Source organism: Ambystoma mexicanum, chromosome 4p (genome assembly GCF_040938575.1).
Source record: "Ambystoma mexicanum isolate Mex_15411 chromosome 4p, UKY_AmexF1_1, whole genome shotgun sequence".
In the NCBI taxonomy this organism is placed as follows: domain Eukaryota; kingdom Metazoa; phylum Chordata; class Amphibia; order Caudata; family Ambystomatidae; genus Ambystoma; species Ambystoma mexicanum.
In genome coordinates, this window is record NC_090927.1 from 489,331,710 (window position 1) to 489,354,150 (window position 22,441).

A 22,441-nucleotide genomic window follows, 5' to 3' on the forward strand; every position below is an offset into this window, starting at 1 on the left:
TGAGAATGTCCTTTGACTTTGTAATGTGTTTTATGGGCTATGGGGTCTTTTACTCCATAGGGCGTCATGTGTTTTTGGTAAGTGTGTTACACAGCACCCTCAGTGCAGTAACACAGGGGTGTCATAGTGACCCCCAAACATAGATTCCATACCCTGGGACCGACTACTGTCTCCCAGGGCATGTAAAGTTACCATTGACCTTACTAGTCTTAAATTGTGAACAGAACCAGTACAAACCATCATATTGTGGAAGTACTGGTAGGGGTAATTTGATTGCCCCTGGGTCTGTTTTCCAAGGGGGCACTGTCCCGTCCCCCTTGTCAAGTTTCTGGCTGGTGGCAGTGGTTACCACGTGAAATATTCCATGGGAATATTTCCTATGGGAATTTCCCATTAATTTTAAACGCACCACTTTTTTGGTGCAATGTTAAAGATACCGCCGGGTTATTTATTTAATATTTATTCCTTGGTTGGGTCTTGTTGCCATGACTCGGTTTTAAAATGGCGTTTGTGTTCGGCTCTGTAACTCCATCCCAAGTCGAGCCCTTTGTTCCACTTTTGGTGGGCTCCTACACAGAAGCCTCCAAAAGTGGTGCCACTCTGTCTGGGTCTACTGGTTGTGTGGGAGGGGGGAATAGGCACCCTGGACTGAGTTGCCTTGGTCAACTCAAGTCGCACTCTTGTGTGATTGGCCCAGTGGTGAGCCGCCCGGCTCACCACTTAGCATGTTTGATTGACAGCTAGGCTGATGAATGGGGGTTTTCTGCATAAAAGCAGGGCTTTGGGGACTGGAACTTCAGAAGTCGCCACAGGACCTAAAGAATCCGAAGAGGGGAGAAGCTGAGCCATCTACAATGACGACACCACCAGTGGAGCCCTGCTGTACGAAACTCACCACTTTCTCGACGACAGAGAAGATCTTCTTCCAGGAGAGTCTTCTTCCCTTTGAGCTGGTGGGATCAACCAGTTCTCCTTTTTCTCCTTCCTGGATCGTCTCATGGTCGAATCGCCCGTGCCAAGCACCCCGGCAGCCGGATAGCCACGCTTCACCACTACCGTGAATAAAAGGGGAGTACCTTTTAAAACGGGAAACTCTGCGGCTGGTTTCTTCCCTGGCAGTGCAACGACCTCAAGCTTTCCTCCACGTCGAGATCTTCTCTTCCCCTGGACGAAGCACCAACTTGCACCTGCTGCCAGAAACAACTGCCTCCTCTGGAGCTTTCTCACCATTTCAGGTACTGTGTCCCACCTGGTCTCCCTTGCAACAGACCATCCAAGGTGTCCCGTAAATCCTTGACTCTCTATCCTGGGGTGACCTCAGACCTATTAACATTACCTTTCTAACTTGATCCAACCGCTTTTTGACTTTCCTGCGATCTTCTGCACATTCCGCCTTGCTCTCTCCAAGAGTGGGCCTGGCCTACGAACTTTTTGCTCTACAGTAGACCCTGCCTTTCTTGTTTGCTGTGGTTCTTTAAAAGTGTTGGTATTGTGTGTTTTCCCTATTTCTGCCTTTTCTCTCCCTTTTTAAATAATTATTGGAGTGCCATCTATGGTTACACGCTCACCTCTGTTTTGCTAAATAAGTGGTGTATTAACCTAGACTTGTCAAATAATTAATTAGGGAGGTGTATATATTTCTAGTGACTGTGTTTGAACTTGCTTGACATATTAGTCCCAGTGTATTTTTACAAGTGTGTTTTTAAAAAAATAATTATATACTTGTATACCAAAGCTCTGGTCAGTGTTTGCTTGTACTACTGTAGTTTTAGCCCTATTGTGTATACTCTATATACTGCCTAACTCTTCTTGAGAGAGGTCTCACTGCTCAGCCACAGCTACCAGGTAAACCTGGGTGGTACAGACTGCTACCAATTGGGTTTACTGCTAACACCTGTAGTCTTAAACTTTTTGCAGTGGTCCCTAAGGGACCTGCACAGGTTTCTGCCTAACAAGGATAATTTCGTACAGCCTACATTCGGAGAACTAGGCCATGCAGTAAAATATTTTTGGGCAAATTGGCCAATTCCCGTTTTAATTATCTCCAATATGCTCACCTTCTGTTATGGAAGGTCTGAGTGGTCAGAAAATTGAGGTGGACAACTTTGTGAAGGTTTTTCAGCAAATGCAATTTCATTATTGCAAAGGCTGGATGAACGCCTCACTATCCCTACTCTGATGAGTATTTCCCTATCTAAAATAAACCAAAGGAAACTCTCTAGCAAAGGATACCTGTCCCTCACACTTATACATATAATAAATAAACAAGGAAATACATGGCAGTGCAAAACAATAATGATAACATTCATAATGTAACCACAGTCTCTCTTTTTGACCTGGGCCTATTCCTCTTCCCCAGAATTAAGTTGGGTCTGCGTCACAGTTCAATAAAAGTATATAAGTAAATCCTGGTTCGGCACAAAGTTACAACACAGCTCGTTGCAATTTCAACTCTTCAAGTGAATGTTCCAATACTCCAGTGATTCAACAAAGCAATAGTAGACTCTTCCTCTTCCTTGAACAATCTTACTGTTTATCCTTCAAATAAAGGATAGTGTCTCAATTCATCAAATAGCATCAATAAATGTCTTGGTCAGGATGATTTGCCACAACTGATAGGTTCAAAAGAATTGCAACTTCTTCAATAGCAACAGCGTTATACAATTCTTCCTTCACCACCTTAACAGCATACATTAACTATGTCAGAACCACTTTGTAGCACTTTGCAACTTCAACCTGGTTTACTCCCATGCCAGGCCTACTCCTTCAAAGGTTTGGCATACAGGTATAATCTCCTCCCGAACAGCGCTTCACAACTAATAGTGCTTTTGTGGTTAAAGTCAACATACACAAGGTTCACAACAACTTCACAAGGTTCACCAGTTAGCAGCTTCAAAACTATTAACAACTTTTCAGGGGAAACGAGATTCACTTTGGTGCTCTTCAATACTTTCAAGCAACTAATGCTTCTCTCTGAATATCCTTCTACAGAAGGGCAGCTTTTTTGCCACTCTTATTTCCCCAATGCACCAGTAACCTAATATTGAAAAGGATAGGGTTTTACTTTGCTCCTCCCTTGGCATTGACAATCTGAGTTTATACCAGCTTTTTGCCTATATTGGGCAAAGTAGGGACAACAGGTTTCACACTTCATTAGCCTCTTTTCGTTGTGGGAAATATTTGTTGGATTGTACTTGCTTGACCTTTAGTCTCTCCGGACTTGGGCAATGCTTGTATATTTGATTTCTTTCTTAACAATCTCGCCCCATCAGGTCAACATACTCGGACTTGTAAAATCACAGGTTTTGTTACATATTGGTTTTGATGCTTTTCATAAGTTCAGCATTCAAAATAAATCTGTTTACTCTTAGAACTGCTTTCACTCATACGCAAGTCCTGCTGCTGCTGCTTTTCACAAGTCTGAGTTAAAAAAATGCTTTCTGAGCAACTTTCTTTCATGCTTGAGTGTTCCTCAATCGCCAGACTCTTGCTTTACACATGTGAACCAGGAAGGAGCACTCCAGGGTTACTGGCAAGCTGTGAACTCACCGGGTAAGACGTGCACTTCCATTCCTCTCACCACCTGCAGGATTTCTGTTTCTGTGGCTTTTGATGCACACAAGCCACCAGAAACAACCTCGAGGCTCTCAGGTGCACGCCAGCAAACTGAAACAGCCTCCTGGGAAGGAATGCTTCCCTCGACTTTGTTTCACGCTGCACAGCCTCTGCAGATTAGGTTAACAGGGGGCAAGCTCCCCCCCTGAACGCTAACCACTGCACAATCTCTACAATTCAAGAATTGAGAGGTACAGACCCTCTCAAGGCCAGAAGCTGATATCTGCCACACACTGGTCCTGGCATCTTCTCGCTCCTCCTGCTTCTTTCTGGACTGCCAGATGGAGCTAGGCGGCTTCTGCTTCTTCACCTTCTCCTCCTGCAACCTCCTCATGACCTACTTCTGAGGGGGACTTTTAAGCCTCCCAGCCTCGCTCAGGCGTGGGTCATTTGCATTAACAAACTGACCAGTCCTTCATGGCTGCTCTTTAGCCCTCTTTCTCGTCACAGTAATTAGGGAATTATGGGACTTGAAGTCCCTAATGTCAAAGTTAGGTTTTTGGGTTTGATTTATACTCGTAAACCCAAATACATTCTTTCTAGTGTTCTTTAAAAGAACATCACAAGGATTAGTTATTGGATTTAATTGAACATGGGAAGGTTGTTCTTTTATTCCATTACAGTTCACACATTTTCTCTCAGATTATTTGTGGGACTAAGGGAGAGTTTTAGCTTTACCAGTCTCTAGAATCAAGGAAGGATTTTTCTTCCTTCTGATGCCTAGTGGCATGCAACTATTTTCACCTGTATTTATATGTGGATCTTATGAAACAAAAAGATTATTACAACAACCCAGTAAACACTCTGGCATTGAGGAGACACCCCCCAACCCCCCTAGGGGAAGACAAGTACTGCGTCTTATCCCACTGAATCCTCTCATTCCCCCGGCCTTTTCTCCTCCCAAGTGATCCTTCCGCAGAACACCACCCCCAAGGTCAGGACTAGTAAGCGCCTGCCATTCCCTGACCACCTGGGTGGAGACTTTAGGAAGGGACTTACCGAGGAGTCTGTACGATTCATCACAATGGTTTCCAGTCGGGGTTGAGTTTCTGCATAATTTGATGTTTGATTTTAAGGAAGAGGATCCACTCTTGCCCATCACCTGTATTTTCCTCTCTCTAAAAAATGCCCTATCTGGGGATCATAACCTTTTTCAAAATGTGATTCTTGTTCTTGAACTGAGCCAGACGATGTATCTGAGAATCTCACAAATCGTTTTTGTGACCTAATGGTACAGAAGTTGTGTATTGTTTGTTATAACCCCAATTGGAAGATCCAATATAGTCAACCTTCAAATAAGGGTAGACTATTCTTTGTTGTAGGTGGCTAAGTCTTTCTTTAATTTGGGGGGAGTAAGAAGCAAGGTATGGGCAAGTGCTAAATGGGAGCCCAGGAGGGGAAGTTCCAGGGGGTGCCAGGGAGGAGGCCACTGGCTAAGTGCTTGGGCCGAGGTATCCCAGGGAGGGGGAAGCACAGCTGCCAGGTTTGGGGCCCAGAAGGCAGTGCTGAAGGGGGCAGGTGGTGATGTTGACTGGGCAGAAGACCTGGTACCTGTAGGACTCGTGAAGGACCAGTCTGCCAGTCTCACCAGCAGAGGGGAAATTGGCAGGGGAGGGAGAGAGGGAAGGAGGTAGAGAAAAGATGAGTTCTGAGAAGATCCAGAGCTGAAGGAGGTCCGGCTCAAGTCTGAGAAGGGCAAGGAGGCTGTTCCAAATGGAGGCAACAGCCAAAGAAAGAGAACTACCCCCCACTCTATGCTTGGAGAAGCGTTTATCAACAGAGAGTTGGAGCTAGATGAGCAGAGGGCTCGAGCAGGGAAGATATAGGGAGAGAGAGAGTTGGAGATAGTGGGGTCACAGCTCCCAGAAGGCCTTGTGGATGATGCTGAGGATCTTGAATTTGATCCTCAGGGCCACCGGGAGCCAGTGAAGAGACTTTAGAGCTGAGAGATTCTGTCCCTGGGCTTGAGGCAAAGGATAGGTCTTGCAGCCCTATTCTGGATAAGTTGAAGGGGGTGAAAGGAGGAAAGGGGAAAATTGAGGAAGGGGCTGTTGCAGTAGTCCAGCCTAGAGAGGACCAGGCTTCTGGAGACATTGAGCTTCTGGGGGAAGGTTATGTTATGTCATTTTGCATTTGTATAGCGCCTTATGTATCATTGGTATGATCTCAAAGTGCTGGTAGGTTGAACGCCCTCGGGTACCGCAGTTCAAGTCAGTTGAGAGAGAGAGAGAGTCGTAAAGTGCGTGGGTGCACCAGGTATGTGTGCAGCTGGTGTGGTTGTTGCATGATAGCTGCTTCTTAGTGGTAGGTTTGGTGCTGAGGAGATCAGTTGAATGTGTTCAGTCTGGAGGGCGGACATCCAGACTGAGCTCTGGCTGTGTTAGGCCTGAGGAGACGCCTAAGCTAGCCGGTATGTGCTAGCTAGCTGTGTTTTATTAGGATGATGGGTAGTTTGATGGGTCATGTTAGTATGAGAACAGCTTTACCAAATGTGTCATAGTACTTCTGTGTTCTAGTTGAATGGTAGTGTATAGGAGAGAGTAAGCGTAGTAGTGTGATATTGTGGTAATCAGTAAAGTGTATGCGGCCAGGCACACTCAGTGAATGGTGGGAATACCTTCTAAATTCAACTCTAATACAATGACGCTATTAGGGCACATTCATTGATGTTGGGAATACTATCTTAATTCAACTCTGATACAGTGACGCTATTAGGGCACATTCAATGATGTTGGGAGTACTATCTTAATTCAACTCTGATACAGTGACGCTATTAGGGCATACTTCTAAGTTCAACTTTAACACAGTGACGCTAATGGGGCACACTTTGTAGATTCAACATTAACACAGTCACGCTATTAGGGCGTACTTTCTAGATTGTCATGATCTCTGCTTCCAAAAGGTCAGGGTTTTCCCAACTCCCTTGGAAGCAGATCCATAACCCAGGTTCCGAGTGCCAACCAGTCCCTATTGGGACCTTTTGGACCCAGTCCTGGTGCCAGTGGCACCAGGCTCATAAATATTCCCAGTCCCAGCGCTGGAAGCGCCGGGCTCATAATGCTTGGGTGGACTTACCTGCAGCAGACCATGCTGCTTACTTGCCTGCCAGTTGAGTCTCTGATCCTCTTCTGTTTGGAACTACTTTTCCTGTTGGGTGGGGCAGGAGCCACTCCCTAGATTCAGAACACTGGAACTCTTCTGGAAAGCAGGAACTCTTTTCTTACCTAGGCGTGGCTGTGGAAGGAGACACCTAAGCACTACAGGAGGCTATTTAAACCACACCCGATGGATGAATCTTGCTTTGCGTTATTCTGCATCCTCAGCAGCAGAACGCTCATCGTGTCTTCTGCATCTGATCCTGGGCCTAAGGAAAAAGGCTTACCATTCTGAATCCAGTCTTCAGCAACACCTATAAAGACAAGAAAGAACAGGTTAGCATTACGGTCTTCAGTGACAGCTCTTCAGTTACCTGGTCCATCGGCTGTCACCAACGCCTAGCGCTGCATTCCGGCATCTGAAAGACAAAGGCTTACCTACTCTTCGTGCGCTCCGGAGGTCTTCACTCTGCATTCCGGCATCTGAAAGACAAAAGCTTACCAACTCTTCGCACGCTCCGGAGGCCTTCGGCGCTGCATCCCGCATCTGAAAGACAAAACAAGGTGCGTTTAAAGACATTGGGGAACTTTAATACTCACGTGCCATTACTCCTTTCCACATCTAACCCAGTGGGTATTCCGGCACCTTGCAGCCGCCCTGAACTTGTACCTGCAAAATAAAAAGACAATTAGAGCGCATCGTGAAGCAGGCAGCAAGCGCTTACTTACGTGCTTCCAGGCGCTTCTATTCATCACACGGGCTCCATCTTCAACTCACTTCAGCCCGCCATCCGCCATCGCCGGAACCCTGCAAAACAAGAGACATCATTACTAAAGACTTTAAAGACATTAGAATTACTCGAAACTTACCGTTCGTGCAGTAAACGACGGACAGCAGTCCTCTGAAGTCAAGAGGTCTGCTCCCCTTATCCAGTGAAGAAACTGGTTACAGCACCCTGCCTCGAGGCAGATGGAGAGCACGGCGTTCACTTACCTAAGGTGAGAGCGTTAACCTTTGGGGTTCTACAGGAGAAGAGAAAGGGAAGAAGAGAGAGACATTCAATAACCCAGTTCATTAATCCCACATTTTCCATCTGCAGACATCTTACCCTTCGAGCCAGACATACAGTGCACAGAGGTCCAGCCCAAAGAGCCAGCTGTGTGTTACACATCACCTTTGAAGATACAGTATACGCCCAGTCAAGACCGGCGCCTCTACGGGAATCAGGTGAGCGTTACAAGATTCAACATTAACACATTGACGCTATTAGGTACGCTTTCTAAGTTCAGCTTTAACACAGTGACGCTATTAGGGCACACTCAATGATGTTGGGAAAACCTTCTAGATTCGACTTTAACACAGTGACGCTATTAGGGAGGAAAGGGAGAATGCCTTTAAGGAGGTGAAGCAGAAAGTGGGCCTTCTTGGCAAGGTCCAAGATGTGAGGGGTGAAGGAGAGAGAGGAGTCGAAGATAACCCCAAGACATGTGGCCTGACTAGATGGTGAGGGTGGAGGGCCCAAGGAGGGCGGCCAGAGTGCAGGAGGGAAACAGGGCACAGGTGTCCCAATAAGAAGTATCAGAGTCTTACTGGCATTAAGACAGAGATCATTAGCCAAGACAGAGATCATTAGCCGTGCACCATGCCTGAATAGCAGTCAGTCGGGAAAGAAAGAGGAGGAAGAGGAGGTAGTAGAGGGAAGCTTGAAGGAAAGCTGTGTGTCATCAGCATAACACTGGAAATGGGGAGAGAAGGAGGAGATCAGATGGGCAAGAGGGGCAAGGTAGATATTCCAAAGCCACGGTGACAGGATAGAGCCCTGGGGAATGCCGTATGTAGAGAGTGAGTTGACGGAGGAGAAAGGGCACAGTAGCGCCTGGGAAGGACGGTTAGTTAGGAAGGAGGTCGACCAGTCCAGTGCCCGTTCCATGATGCTGAGGCTATTGAAGAGACATTTTATGAGGATAGAATGGTTGACAGTGTCAAAGGTCGAGGAGAGATCAAGGAGAAGGAGGGCAGCAGGAGAGTTGGAGTCAAGGTTAGTGAGCAGATCTTCACGGGTGATCAGGAGAGCAGTTTCCATGCTTTTGGATGCCCGAAATCCCACTTGATGGTCACAGAGACAACCAGTAAGGTCAGTGTGATGGATCAGTTTGGGGAAGACCAACTTCTTCAAGAGTTTGCCCAGGAAGGGGGTGATAGAGATGGGGTGATAGTGAGTCGGGCAGGAAAGGTCAGCAGACAGCTTTTTTAGGAGAGGGTGCACAAGGGAATGCTATAAGGATATCGGGAAAGATCCATTGGTTAAGGAGTGGTTACAGAACTCGGCTAGGGCCGGGACAAGAGAGGAGATATTGTCCTTAATGGTTCTGGAAGAGCAGGGGAGCACCTGTTTGGATGAGACCTTCATAGAACAAACAACTTTAGTGACCTCATCAGGTGCTATGGGCAAGAAGGAGGAGCGTGTAGGGGAGAACGAAGGAAAGAGAGCAGAAGTAGGTATAGGGGTGGAGGAGAGTGAGGACAGTCTGGCCTCTGTTTTAGATGTGAAATGGGAGGACAGAGCAGTGCAGGGAGCCTGGGAAGGAAGGGAAGATGTGGAGACTGCAGTTGGATTGGTGAGTTCCTTGTAGATTTTGAAAGTTCAGCCGTGTTGTTAGTGGCTCCAGAGATGCAGTCTTGAATATGGGTCCTCTTCTTGGAGCGGATGCAGAACTAATATTGCCTTTGGAGCAGGCGGCAGGCCGGTTTGTCAGCAGATGCATGCGAGGTCTGCCACTTCCATTCAGCAGCTCTGCACTTACATTTCAGATATGCTAGATCAGAGTCATACCAGTTATTACGCTTGGAGGCTGACCTGAGGTGGATCCTCATCATAGGGGCAAGGATGTCAAGGATATTAGAGATGGAAAGGTGAAGATCAGCAAGGACTGAGTCAGTGGAGGTGTCAGATGTAGGTGTGGGAGGGTAGATGAAAGTGGAAGCAAAAGCAGTGACTAATACTCGCTTCATCGGTCGCATGGCAGCAAAGGAGGCTGGTAGTGCAGGGGGTGGCTCGGACAGAGGGCTAAGGGGCCCCAGGTGGAAAGAGAGGAGAGAGTGGTTAGACCAGGAGGAGGGGGTAGTGAGAAGGTTAGAGATAGGAATGTCTGCACAGATGAAGGCATTCAGATTGTGTCTGGCAGAGTGGGTCAGACTGGAAGGAAGAATGGTAAGGGAGAGGTAGTCAAAAAGGTTACGGAACAGTGAAGTGGGATAATTCAGTAGAGCCATGGTGGATATTGAAGTCTCCAAGGACGAGGAGTTAAAAAGTAGAGGATAAGAGAGAAGAGGTGAGGTCTGCCCAATCAGAGAGGAAGAGAGAGATAGGGCCAGGGTGCCTGTAGATGGTTGCGACAGTCAGTGAGAGAGTAGGGGAGACACTGAGCCTGCAGATGAGGCATTCAAAAGAGGAGTAGGATTAAGTAGGTATGATAGAAGCAGGGACAGACTAAGGGAAGATCAGGGTCAATCCACTGCCAGACCGGTTCGGCCTGGGTTTGGAGAGGAACTTGTAGCCCTCGGGAAGGAGAGTGTCAAGAACAGTGACAGAGCTGGCGTTGAACCATGTCTCCATAAGGATGAGGACATCAAGGTCAAAGTCCTTTTTTAAAGAGACAGATGTCAGAGGAGTGTTTAACAGCAGAACGAGCATTCAAAGTGGAGCTAGTTACCAGCTTTGAAAGTTTTCTGAGGAGGGGTACAGGGGCATGGTACTCCTGTCTATGATGGTAGAGAAGTTAGAGGGGAGGAGGAAGGAGGAGTAGCAGGGGAAGGGAGGAAGTTAATTAAAGACGGAAGGCGGGAAGGAGAATATTTGGTTGAGAACCCTGGTCCATGACATTCCCATTGTAATAGACATTAGTGATGCACCTAGAGGATGAGAAGTATGCCAAGAGTACTTCCCATCTAGTGCCACCATTAATGGGTGAAGAAGAAAAAGGGGAGCGAGTTGAGAGCAAATGGGGAGTCCTTAGGTCCAGGGAGGGGACAGAAAAGAGAATGTCAGTAATAGTCTGCGTGGATGAAGCATTGATGTAGCTGTCAGCAATAGGTAGCCTGGATTAGAGGGCAGGTGAGCTTTTTTCCAGGCTTCGAGAGTGAGATAGGATAGGTGACAGATTAGCAGGTAGAATAGATAGGGCGATGGAAGGCACCATGGGACTAGGGGGGGAGACATACAGAGGAGCTGCACAGTGCACAAGTGAAGTCACCAAGTGGCCTAGCAGCTGATAGGCGGGTGGAAGCCCAAACAAAGCTCTGGCGGCCTAGCAGCAAGTCAGGCTAAGAAGAGTCGAATGGAGCAAGTTAAACAGTTAATCAAAAGGGGAGGAGTAGGTGTAAGGCATAGGTTACAAAAGGCAGTGAAAAGCACAAACAATTTATAAAATATTGAGGCGCGGCCAGTAAGTGAGCAACGAGAATTATAGTCAAAGGTGGAGGTAAAGGCCTAGCAATGACACAATGGTAATATACAAGCAGTACTCGGATTTCAATTACACAGATAGGTGGGCAAAGCCTGGCCTCCTAGTGCAGCCTGGGTTTTTTTGCGCAATAAGATTTGATGTTTCAAAATGCAGTGGAGATGTCAACATTTGAATGAAACCGGCAGACACAAGACCCACATTCGAATTTCAAGAAATTCAGTAAAAAAGGCCTTATTTGAATGAAACCAAAAGCCACAAAAGACACCCAGCTTTGAATTTCAAGAATGCAGTTAAAATTGCAGTATTTGAATGAAACCTGCAGATACAAAAGTCATCTACTTTTGAATTTCAAGCAATGCAGTCATTAATGGCAGTTTTTGAATGATATACAAAACACCCAGATTCATTTTCCAAAAGTAAAGTGAACATGCCAACTTAAAGCCGGCAGGTTCGAGAGCATCTAGATTCAAGAATAAGGTGAAGGCCTAACATGTAGAATCAGTCAATGCATTAAGGTACACAGAATTGGCTTGCTAGGACAGGGGTGAGAAAGGTCACACAGTTGAACAGCGGCGGCAGATCTCAAGAAACACATTGATTTTGCTGGCAACGTTTAGCAACTAGGGGCTGAGGTTAGGAGGGTGGAGGTTGGCCAGTATGAGGCAACAAAAACCATTGAAGCAAATGGGATATGGGGATTCATAGACACAGATGACAGTTAAAACGTTCAGTCCAGTTCGATGCGCACACAGTGTGAGACAGGTCCTCAAACTTGGGGTTGAATGTACGATGCAAATTGAAGGTAGCAGGATTGTGAGTCAGCACAAGTAGGATGGAAGATCCATTGTGTGAGCCACGTAGATGATGTGGGGAGAGATATTTAGCAGGCTGCTAACATACTGAGCTCAATCGAGTGAAATGGGAACAAGACACTGATGCGGGTGCGGCATACCGAGGCAGCGCTTACCTTCAGGACCAATTGCTGGAGCAGTGAGCTGCCTAGAGGGGCAGAGCCTCAGAAACAGAAGAAGGCAGATGGATAAAGGTGGATGGGGCACGAAGTTCAGGGCAAGAGCGGCACTGTGGGAAACGGTCGGACATGCCAGTCAGGGCTGAAGAAGGCCTTATGAGTGGGCCTTAAGCAGGGGCCATCTCTGCCTGCCGGCTCTTCGGATAGGCTCAAGTCAAGGCAAGAATGAGCCAATCAAGAGTGAGTAAAGGCAGGCTGCGGGGCACACAGATACTGCAGATCTAAGATGGTAATGCGGTGGCCATTTTGGAGGAGATGAAACAAGGTCAGCACAATGTAGTAGGGGCCAGAACTGGGCCTTAAGTATTGTTTTAACATATGACTGTGCATATGTGTCCTAAAATGTTTCTTTTTGGGTCTTAATAATAAATCACTTGCTTTTTCTTCTTTCATTGTGACGCCTACTCCTGCCAGGCTTCCCTTTACATAAGAGATGCACGGATCATGACCCTTGCACACCAGGAGAGAGGGCAATGATTGCTGCAACTCTTAGTTAAAGTGATGGCTGGCGGGGGTCAACACCACCATTAAAGAAGAAAAGGCAAGGTCTTTTTTTCTTAAAGCCCGAAGCTCTATCGCATGATAGAGATTTTTATGCTATGAAAAAAAGACCTTGGTTTCTAGCATCCTCGACCTTTCTTCCATGACGGTGGTGCCCGCCTCCGTGCATCTCTTATGTAAAGGTATGCATTGCCGGGGCCGGTGCAACAATTATGGAAGAGAAGACCTGCTTCAGGCTTTAGAGAAAAAGGCCTTGGCCTCTAGCAGACTCATCTGCTGGGGCTACCAGGGGACTTTAGGTAGCCATGGCTGCACCCTGTTTCAGAAAAGATTTTCAGAGACTGCCCACGCTCTGCCCTGATGCAGGTTACCAAACATTTAATATGAGTGTTCTACAGTAGTTGTGTAATGTGAGTTGAGGTTTTCATTTGTAGGGAGATGGACATTCTTTGTTGGACATTAATTGTTCCTTAACCTTGGCATTTCCATTGTTGGTAGGCTTTAGCTGTAACCTTAAATGTATTAGGTAATTATTCACATAAACTGAATGTTTGTGTCTCAGCGTTAGCATTTTTAACATTTGTAGAGGTTAATGTTCATAGGTAGTAATCGTTCCTCTTTTAACATACATGCCAGCCCTAACAATTTAGAGGGCAATTCATAGAATTCAGCGCACAAGTGGCGCACGCGGCTGGCGCACAGTGTGCGCGTGCGACTTTCTGTGCCAGCCGCGTATGCTAAAATCCATTTCCGCGCACAGCGTATTCATGGATTTTAGCTACCAAAACCAGCCGTGGCGCACAGTGGCGCAGCGACCCTGCAGCAGCGCCAGTTACGCCCCCAAGAACGCACCTCGCGCAAGGAAAAGCCATCAAAATCCCCAATCCAGCGCAAAGGGCTGCGCTAACCATGTACCAGTATACAGGGCCGCCACACAGCACACAGCAAGCGTGGAACGTGTATTACTGGGGTTTGCGGGAAGTTTCACACGCGATCGGAGCATGGTACGTGTATTTCGGGTGTGGGCGGGAAGTTTCACACATGATCGGAGCGGGGTATGTGTAATTTGGGGGTGCGTGGGAACTTTCACACGCGATAGGCCCTGTGCGAGTGGGGTGTATTCCTGGGGTGCGCGGGAGGTTTCACACGGGATCGGAGCGGGATACGTGTAAATCGGGGGTGAACGGGACGTTTCACACGCGATTGGCCCTGTGCGAGTGGGGTACGTGTATTCCTTCTCTTGATTTCAAAGTCGTTCTTTCTTTTGCCACTGTAATGATATTATCTGGGTAACCCCTCTCAAGGTATTTCTTGGTCATCATATCCATTTCTACTGTGAGTGTGGATTCGACAGAAGTAATCCTTTTGGCCCGAAGGAACTGGCTATAAGGGAGGTTGTTTTTAAATGTCTGGGGTGGTGACTCAGGTAATGTAGGCTATTGTTCACATCCGTTGGTTTTGTAAAAAGGTTTGTGATGATTTCTCCATCCTTCAATTCTAATTCCACATCCAGGTAATGGATTCTAGGATTCCCTATCTCCATAGTGAATTTGATTCTGTCATTCACTGTGTTGATGTATGTTAGGAACTTGTCGAGTAACTCTTTGTTGCCTCTCCAAATGACAAAAACATTGTCAATATATCTCATCCAACAAACTAGTTTAGGTCCCCAGTCTGGGTGAGAGATTATTTTTTCGGTCTCCAAGTGATGCATAAATAGGTTGGCGTATGCTGGCGCCATAGCTGAACCCATTGAAGTGCCGGATGCTTGTAAATAAAATTGTTGATTATATCTGAAGAAGTTATTTTGTAAAATGATGGTGGCTAATTCCAGTATAAATGTTTTCCCTGCTTTGCAGTCCTGTCTTGTAATAGTGCCCATTCCAGTGCTTCTAAACCTTTGTCATGGGGAATGGATGTGTAAAGACTTTGTACATCCAAGGTTGCCAGCAAGTCATCATGTTGTAAATCCTGTAGGTTCTGTATAATGTTTAGAAAATAGGTTGTGTCTCTTAGATAGGTACTGGTTTTTTGTACAATGGGTTGGAGTATCTGATCAACATAAATTGCCAATGGATCGAATAGGCTATCAGTGCCTGCCACGATTGGTCTTAGAGGTGGTTGACGTAGGTGTTTGTGAATTTTTGGAAGTCCATAAAATACTGGAATTATTGGGTCTGTTTTATGTAGGTACCGTCTGGTTTTTTCTGTTATCCAGTTATTATCGGTTGCTTTCTCCAGGATTACCTCAATCATGGTTGATATTCTGGCTGTAGGGTTTTCGTTAATGGGGATGTAGGTGTCTCTATCCGCCAGTAATGTTAAGCATTGGGAATTGTAGAAAGAAGTGTCCATGATCACCATTGTGTCTCCTTTGTCAGCGGGTTTCAATGTTATGGAGTTATCATCAGCCAGATCTTTGATTATTTTACTCTGATGTTTGCGGATATTATATTTTCTTACTTTATTGTAATCCAATTTTTTGAGTTGATTTAGCATCTGATTCTCGAAGATTTTGAGAGTGGTATTCTGAATTGGGGGATCAAATGTACTTTTGGGTTAGATTTCCATGAATTCTGATGATGAGGGGATTTCGGAAGGTGGTTGTATATCGAAGAAGACTTCAAATCTCATTTTTCTCATAAGTCAGTGCAAGTTTATGCGCTCTTCTAGATGCATGGTGTTTTGTGTAGGAGTAAACGAGAGACCCAAATTCAATACTTCAAGTTGGTTGTTAGACAGTGGTTTGGAGGATAGATTGACTACTAGGTGTTGTTGGCTTTTTTCTTGGATCTTAGATTTCTTGAGCCCTCTTTGTATGGTCTTTCGTCTAAAAAATCCTGAGGGATTGCTGCTGATGTTGTGGCTGTTTGGGAATAGTGAAAAGTGCCACTTCTTGGATTAGTCGTTGTGGGAAACTCCCCTCTTGGTTCTTTTCTTCCTCTTGCTTCCTCGCTGCTTGAAGGAATATCACTACTCTTATCACTAGTATCCTGTCTCTGATCTCCTGGTGGTGGTCTATTAGGGCGAGGTGGTCTATTGGATTGATAAAATTCTTGCCATGTGTTTATATACTGCGTTATTTTTATTTATAGAGAGCAATTTAGACCACTGTTAGACCACTACCTCGATTTGGCTTCCCACTTAAACCACTGGTTGTCCCTGTGTTACCTGCTGCCTGAATAGCACGGGTGAGCATGCCTGAAGAAATAAAGTTATTGGTCGTAGGGCTGTGTGTGGATAGGTGTAGGCGGGTATGTGTGTATGTTAGCATGACACATGTCTTTGTGCGCATGTGTTTGTGTGTTTAACTGCATGGTGTTTGCTTTTTCCGTTCTGTTTCCATACATTCCTGTGTGTTCTCACACTGTTCTGACTTGCTTTCAGAACCTTTCCTGGCACTGCATGCCTATTGGAACGTCTGTGCAGCTATCAGCGTGTACTTATTGCTATTGATGTGTTTGAAGAATGAGATTAGTTTGTGATAAGGGCCATATGCAGTGGCCACATTATTGAAGGTGCTCCTCTAACACCTTTCTTTTGCCCGGATTTTACTTGGGAAAACAAAATGGCGCAACACCTGCATTTCGGATCACTGACTGAATGAGGTAATACAAGTGCATCTTTCACATGTATAATATTGCCATTGTTACACCGACCATATCGAACCACATCAACATTAAGGTTATAGAAAATACGCTCACAAATGAAATTATGGAAAGTAGTTTATACAAATGCATTTCCTCCTGGCTGAAACAAGCAATTAGTTTGTCACCTCTTATGTGAGCTATTTATAATGTAAATCCTGTTAGGAAACACACCTGTTTTCTGTGAAGTGGCACACTAGGCCCAAGTAAAGATATTTACAAAATCTGCTTTGCAACTGAACAGAAATCCAGAAAAAAAACGTGCTGGCTGCCAAGTTTTGTGTCAGGTTGTTTGATTTGATTAATTTAATCAAGCATTACAACATCTGCTGTGAAAAAAACGGATTTCTTCTTATCGGATGCTTTTCATTCCGTTTCTCTTTTACTTGTTTCTTTCCTGACTCCATGGGGGTCATTACGACCCTGGCGCTAAGGGATTACCGGTACCGGTAAGGCTACCGGTAATCCCTTAGCGCCCAATTCCCATAGCGGCGGCTGGAACCAGCTGTTATTGCAGGGACCCGCAAAGGGACCCTGGTGATAATTACGGTACCGCAATTTGCAGTACCGTAATTACCGCCTTTCCCCATTCCCATTATGCCCTATGGGGCAAAAATGGGAATGGGGACGGGCCATGGTGAAATGGGGAAGTACCGCCCGCCAACCTTGGAATGGGGTGGTACTTCCCCATTTCACCATGGCGGACTCGTTACAATACCAGCAGCAACCATGGTGCTAATAGCGCCATGGTTTGGCGCCAGTGTTGTGATGAGGGCCCATGTGTGCAAAGCACCTATTTTGAACTCTACAACGGAGAATGGAAAGATGCGAAATACGCTTTATTCAACCAGCTGTGATCTTGATTTCATAGGCTATGTGTGAATGCGAAAATACTTTCTCAAACGATTAAACATAACAATATTTCATAGCACTTTTTTTCCTTATGTGGCTTCTTATGACAACAGGTTCACTAGTAAAGAACCAGTGAAATGTAGTTAAGATAAATATTCACCAACTCCCAACGCAGTTGTTGCTATAACGAGTAGTTCCATGAAAGCCGTTAAAGCACATGGTTTCACAAAAACGATCACTGGTCTCTCATAGCCACAGTTATACATATGTTACATCTCTGTGGCACAATTAAGAGCGAAATATTGCCAATGTGAAATAAATATTTTGTTCATTCATATGTTCATACGCGCTGTGAGAAACCTGAGGGTATCCTCACTCCTACTCCCCCTGGATCGTCTTCTCAGGTGGTCAGGAAAAGGCCATCACTTTTGGATCCTGACCTTAGTTGTGGAGAGTGGGAGGATCACCTGGGTGGGAGGTCCTTGGGGATTGGGGAGAGGGTACCCATAGGCAAGACATGATATCCCTCTTTCCCTAATGAGAACCAACCTAACCCTCCCCTGGCCTTTATGGGCTATTGCAAAACATCTCCCCTCATTTTCCCACATTCCACCTATGACAGTACTGGGACGAGGAAGACGTGACTAGGAGTAGTGAACACTAGTAACTCAGTTCACCACTCTAGTACTGGGATGAGAAAGATGCCTGCAGAGTAATGTGAGCGTCAGGGATGTCCATCTAATTACAGTCAGGCAAGTGCAATTGGGAACCCACACCTGAAACCTGTCAAGTGGTTGCTGGTGTGTAAGAGGAGAGGAAAAGAGCACCGAAGGGAGCAGCAGGGAGGCCTGTGTTGGAGAGACCAGTAGGGCATCCTGTTTGAGAGGAGGCAGCCATGGTGGGTCCTTCAGGGAAGCCAGGACGCCCGCAGAAGATACCAAACACATGTAGAGCCCAGGACAAGTTGGGCCATTAGAATTCCACAGGTGTGGGAGCCTCCTAGTTCAGAAAGTCGCAGCTGGAGCTGCGGGCTAAGGAGGTGAAACAAAGTTGCCACCAGCGCCCACGTAAGGGAAGCGGAGCTGCTGGCGAGAACAGAGAAGCAATTGAAGTGCGAGCAGGTCTTGTGGCTACAAGCAAACTAGCAGGCGGAGCAGAAGTTGAGCGGCGCAGCAGCCCGAGAGGAACGTCGAAGACCGGTGAGTGAAGGGGAATGTCACTCAAATCCAGGTGCAATTAACTAAGCAGGGAAGAAAATCCTTATTAATATTGAATGCTGAACTAAATGAAAACTATATGGGCAAAGCTACGACCTGATGAAAGTTAAATACGAAAGTGTCCATTTGAAAAACAACGTATGGAAAAAGAGAACAATAGTAGAAGTTTGCGAAAGAGCATAACAGGAAGGTGGGGAAGAAATAAAACCACCACAAAGTGAACTTTATGCATGAATACATACAGTATGGCAAGCCCAAAGACTGGCAAAGGATATGTGACACATTGTGGCAAAGCCAAAAGGCTAACCAGGAGAAGCGAAGAGTGTGTGAGCCTTCACATAAAGCCAAGAGGCCAACAAGAAAAAGCTAAGTTAATGTGAGTCTGTACACAAGGCCAAATACAGAAGAACCAGTGTGGGGCTGAAGATCCTAGGGTTTCCGGTTGCAACCTGTAGTGGGTGTACCGTATGGTCTGACAAATGCACCTAGACCAGGGAACCGCCAAATGCAAAAACTGAAGACAAATAAGCCAAGAAGGAGTAATTTAATTGAACTGTTAATTCAATATAGAAGGAGTGTCAAATTGATCCGGAGTTGTGTTGATTATTGAAAGACTGAAACCAACTATGAGTTGGCACATTGTAGTCTTGGGAAAGCAAACCCTAAGACATGATAAACTGCAAAACTGTCTTGAGGACGGAAGACTCAAGACCATTTTCCTTGGAACTGTGCTGCCTTGAACTTGGGGAAGGAAACCTCGAGGATGTGTGGAACTGTGTTGCCTTGAACCTGGGGGAATGGAGTCCCAGGCATTGGTTGAACTGTTTTGAACTTGAGAAAGGTAATCTCGAGACTTTTGTGGAACTTTCTTGAACTTGGTAGCAGCAGGGCCACCATGCTTTACATTGGAGAGCCACAAAAATGGCTTTCCCCCTGCCCCCATCAAGGGGTAGATTTGTGCTATGGAGGGAGTTGTTTCCAGCCACCTGCCAGCAAAATCAAGTGAGAAAAATACGAGTAGCAGAATCCTCAGAGCTAATTAATTTGTCACACCTGAAACAGAAATGCAGACCCGCCTGAAAAAACAAAGAAACTCAGCCTCCCTGAAGATTGATGAAGTCATGAAAACGTGCGTTAGGAGGAGAAGCTAAAGACTGGTAACTGAGGGCCTGCCTTCACACCTTTAAACATTGGGGACAGGGAGCTGAAAAGGAAGGTAGAAGCTGCTCAGAACTTTGTTTTGATCATCATTTCTTTATTGTTGACACCCCTACACATTGTTTAGATTTAGTTGTGAGGGCAAGGATAGGATTTGGACACAGACAGACCTTTAAGTTGAACTTTCTGACTCAGACTGTGCTTTGTTCAGGTAGGGAATTTCCACCTTAGCATAGGGCAAGTTAGGATTTCAACCATCGTGACATTTGAGTTAATAAATCATTTTATTTTGAACTTTGAATCTGTTGTCTGTGTCTTGCTTCATGTTGCCTTCACAGCACACCTGTGTGTATGTGTGTGTGTGTGTGTGTGTGAATTCATTTCAGTCTTTTGGTTAATAATATGCAATATATTCAAGTGAAACATGGAAATACTCATAACACCTTGTTCACACATGGACTGGATGAAATTTGAATGAAGGAAAATCTTTTTCTTATAGTGCTACACACATTACTGCAAACAGATATGCTAGATTTGCATTTCTAAAACCATTTAAATTTAGCTGCCAAATCAGTGGGTGTCTGTTTTTAACTTCCATCTAACATCAGAAAATGCAAGATAAATAATGCCTTTGCATGAATATACAGTCCAAAATGTACAACAGTGCCTCTCAAAATATTTTGATATATATATGCCATATTTCCCTACTTTTATTTCTTTGGACAGTTGATCATTTCTGAATCCAAGAAAGCTACTTACATAGTTGTGGCTGAAAGGGGGGATATGATACCATGTCAGTGAACCTTTTGGTGAAGTGCTTTTGCTGTCTGGAGGCTGGATAGACACTTTTGCTGTTGCACAGGGAGAACTTTCCTCCAGACAATTTCACAAGGTGGCGCACAATACTTGATGTGTTACAGAAAATTCCTTTCGAGTAGCAAGTGCCAATCCAACTGCTATTGAATGTATTCCTGCAACCAAGCTGTTTAAGTTGTTGTTTAGATAGAGGTCTTGTCCTCATGGAAACGGAAGCCTTTCCTGGATTCTTGTTCTGCTTTGCAGATATTAGCATTGATGTTTCTATTACCATGTAAAGGTTGTTGGGTTCTCTCGTTGAATGTTGTTGTCTGCAAAGTCAATTTTCCATCTCCTCATGGATTCACCTGCAATTGTGGAGCATGATTTCCAGCTCTCACAAATGGATTGTCAGAAATTTGCCAGTAGAAGAATCTCACACCCAAGAGGTCTTTATGATCACCTAATTTCCTGAAGCTTTGATGTTTGAAGTTTGATAACAGTCAAGGTTCAACACTTCAAGTCAAGTCCTTAAACAGTTCAATGGAATGTTGACACAATTTGCATGAGGTTGTACCCTTGATGAATTTCCCAGTTCTGGCCAGAGGAAATGAGGAAAGAGGTGAAATGTTCTGCATGTATCATATAGAAATCATGAGAATTTACAGTGAAGTGCTAGTCCTTGTATGTCATATTTTTCAACGGGTGCACCATCCTTCTCTGGGTGATAGTGCCTCTCTATTGAATAGAAAGTAAGAGGAATCGTGACGCCTTCCATTATGACCGATGAAGGTGTAGTGCCTGTGACTACTGTAGAGAGGAAGTCTATAGATTTTGTACTTCCCTTCAATAACTGTGTCAAAGTACCTGTGATCTCTGCTGCAAGGTGATTGTGACTTCAAGATGTTAAAGCTTTTAGCACTGCTTCTGTGCCCTCTGGTAAGAAGATTGTGTTAGATAATCAGGGTGTGGTTAGCACTAGAGTACACTGACTAACTTCCTCGTAGCACTATGTACTGCTTTTCACTAGAATGCAAAGATTTTTAAGATAAGCCATGTGTAGTGCCAGCTGCGGATACTCAAGGACTTCATTGTCCTATTTTAGGCCAGTCCCAAGGTATCAATCTTGTCTGTATGGGGAGTTTCAATTAAAAACCACCACATTTCATAAGAGAGGTCAAACAAATGATGAATGTGACTTCAATAGCAATACTAAAGCAGCGTCTATTGGATTTGACCACAGACAAACAATTTGAGCATTTGGTATCTGCTAAGAAAGCTCCTTATGGGTTCAGCTGGTAATACTCATTCACTGCTTCCTACAGTTCATGTGAATAGTTCCTTCACATTCTGTCAAAGAATATAGTTCTATATTTTGATTTTCAAGCGGGACACAAACATGGGTGTCCTCTGCCCTCACCCATGTTTGTGTAAATCAACCAATTAATGTTTCCATGTGTGAGTCAACCAATTAATATTTTAATGTTTCCCTAGGATTGAAGAGCAATCCAAAACATAGACAGTGTGGATTGTCGTGGGATGTTCAAGTCTCCATGATGTTTTCAAGAAGTTAGGCCTACAGCCCAAGGGGGCGGGTGGGGATTGCATATAACAGCTTCTTCATATGCACAATAGAGTATCTGTAGATCTGGTGATTGCTTCCTAATTCACCCTTGCAGTCAGATTGAATGATTGAAAGCAGCTATATGCTGTGGTAATTTTCATACAAAAAGGAAATTAGGGAGAGTCCCTAATGCAAAAGTGGATTGGGACATTAAAGAGAGAAAAAGCAAACAATGGTATCCACTGAGCTAAATTTAGTTTTTGGAAGTAGTTTAAATTGATTTCAATTGATGTGTATCCAAAGCCAGATATCACTATTGGTTGAAGCCTCTGTAGATACGGAAAACAATCCCTGAGGTAGATTGGTTGACAATTTAATAATGCATATGAATGGAGAAAACCAGTAGTCAAAGAAACCAAACATACAAGAAAATAATTTTAAAAGCAGAAATTAATTTTCATTAATGAGAAAAAAAAGAGGAAAGAAAGGTATTTAGTAAT

General features: G+C 45.0%; 1 protein-coding gene across 3 annotated transcripts in view; it reads right to left on the reverse strand.

Annotated features, from left to right (window-relative positions):
* RNF144A (ring finger protein 144A) overlaps positions 1-22,441 on the reverse strand; it is a 670,385-nt gene that overhangs the window by 646,679 nt on the left and 1,265 nt on the right. The window lies entirely within an intron of this gene.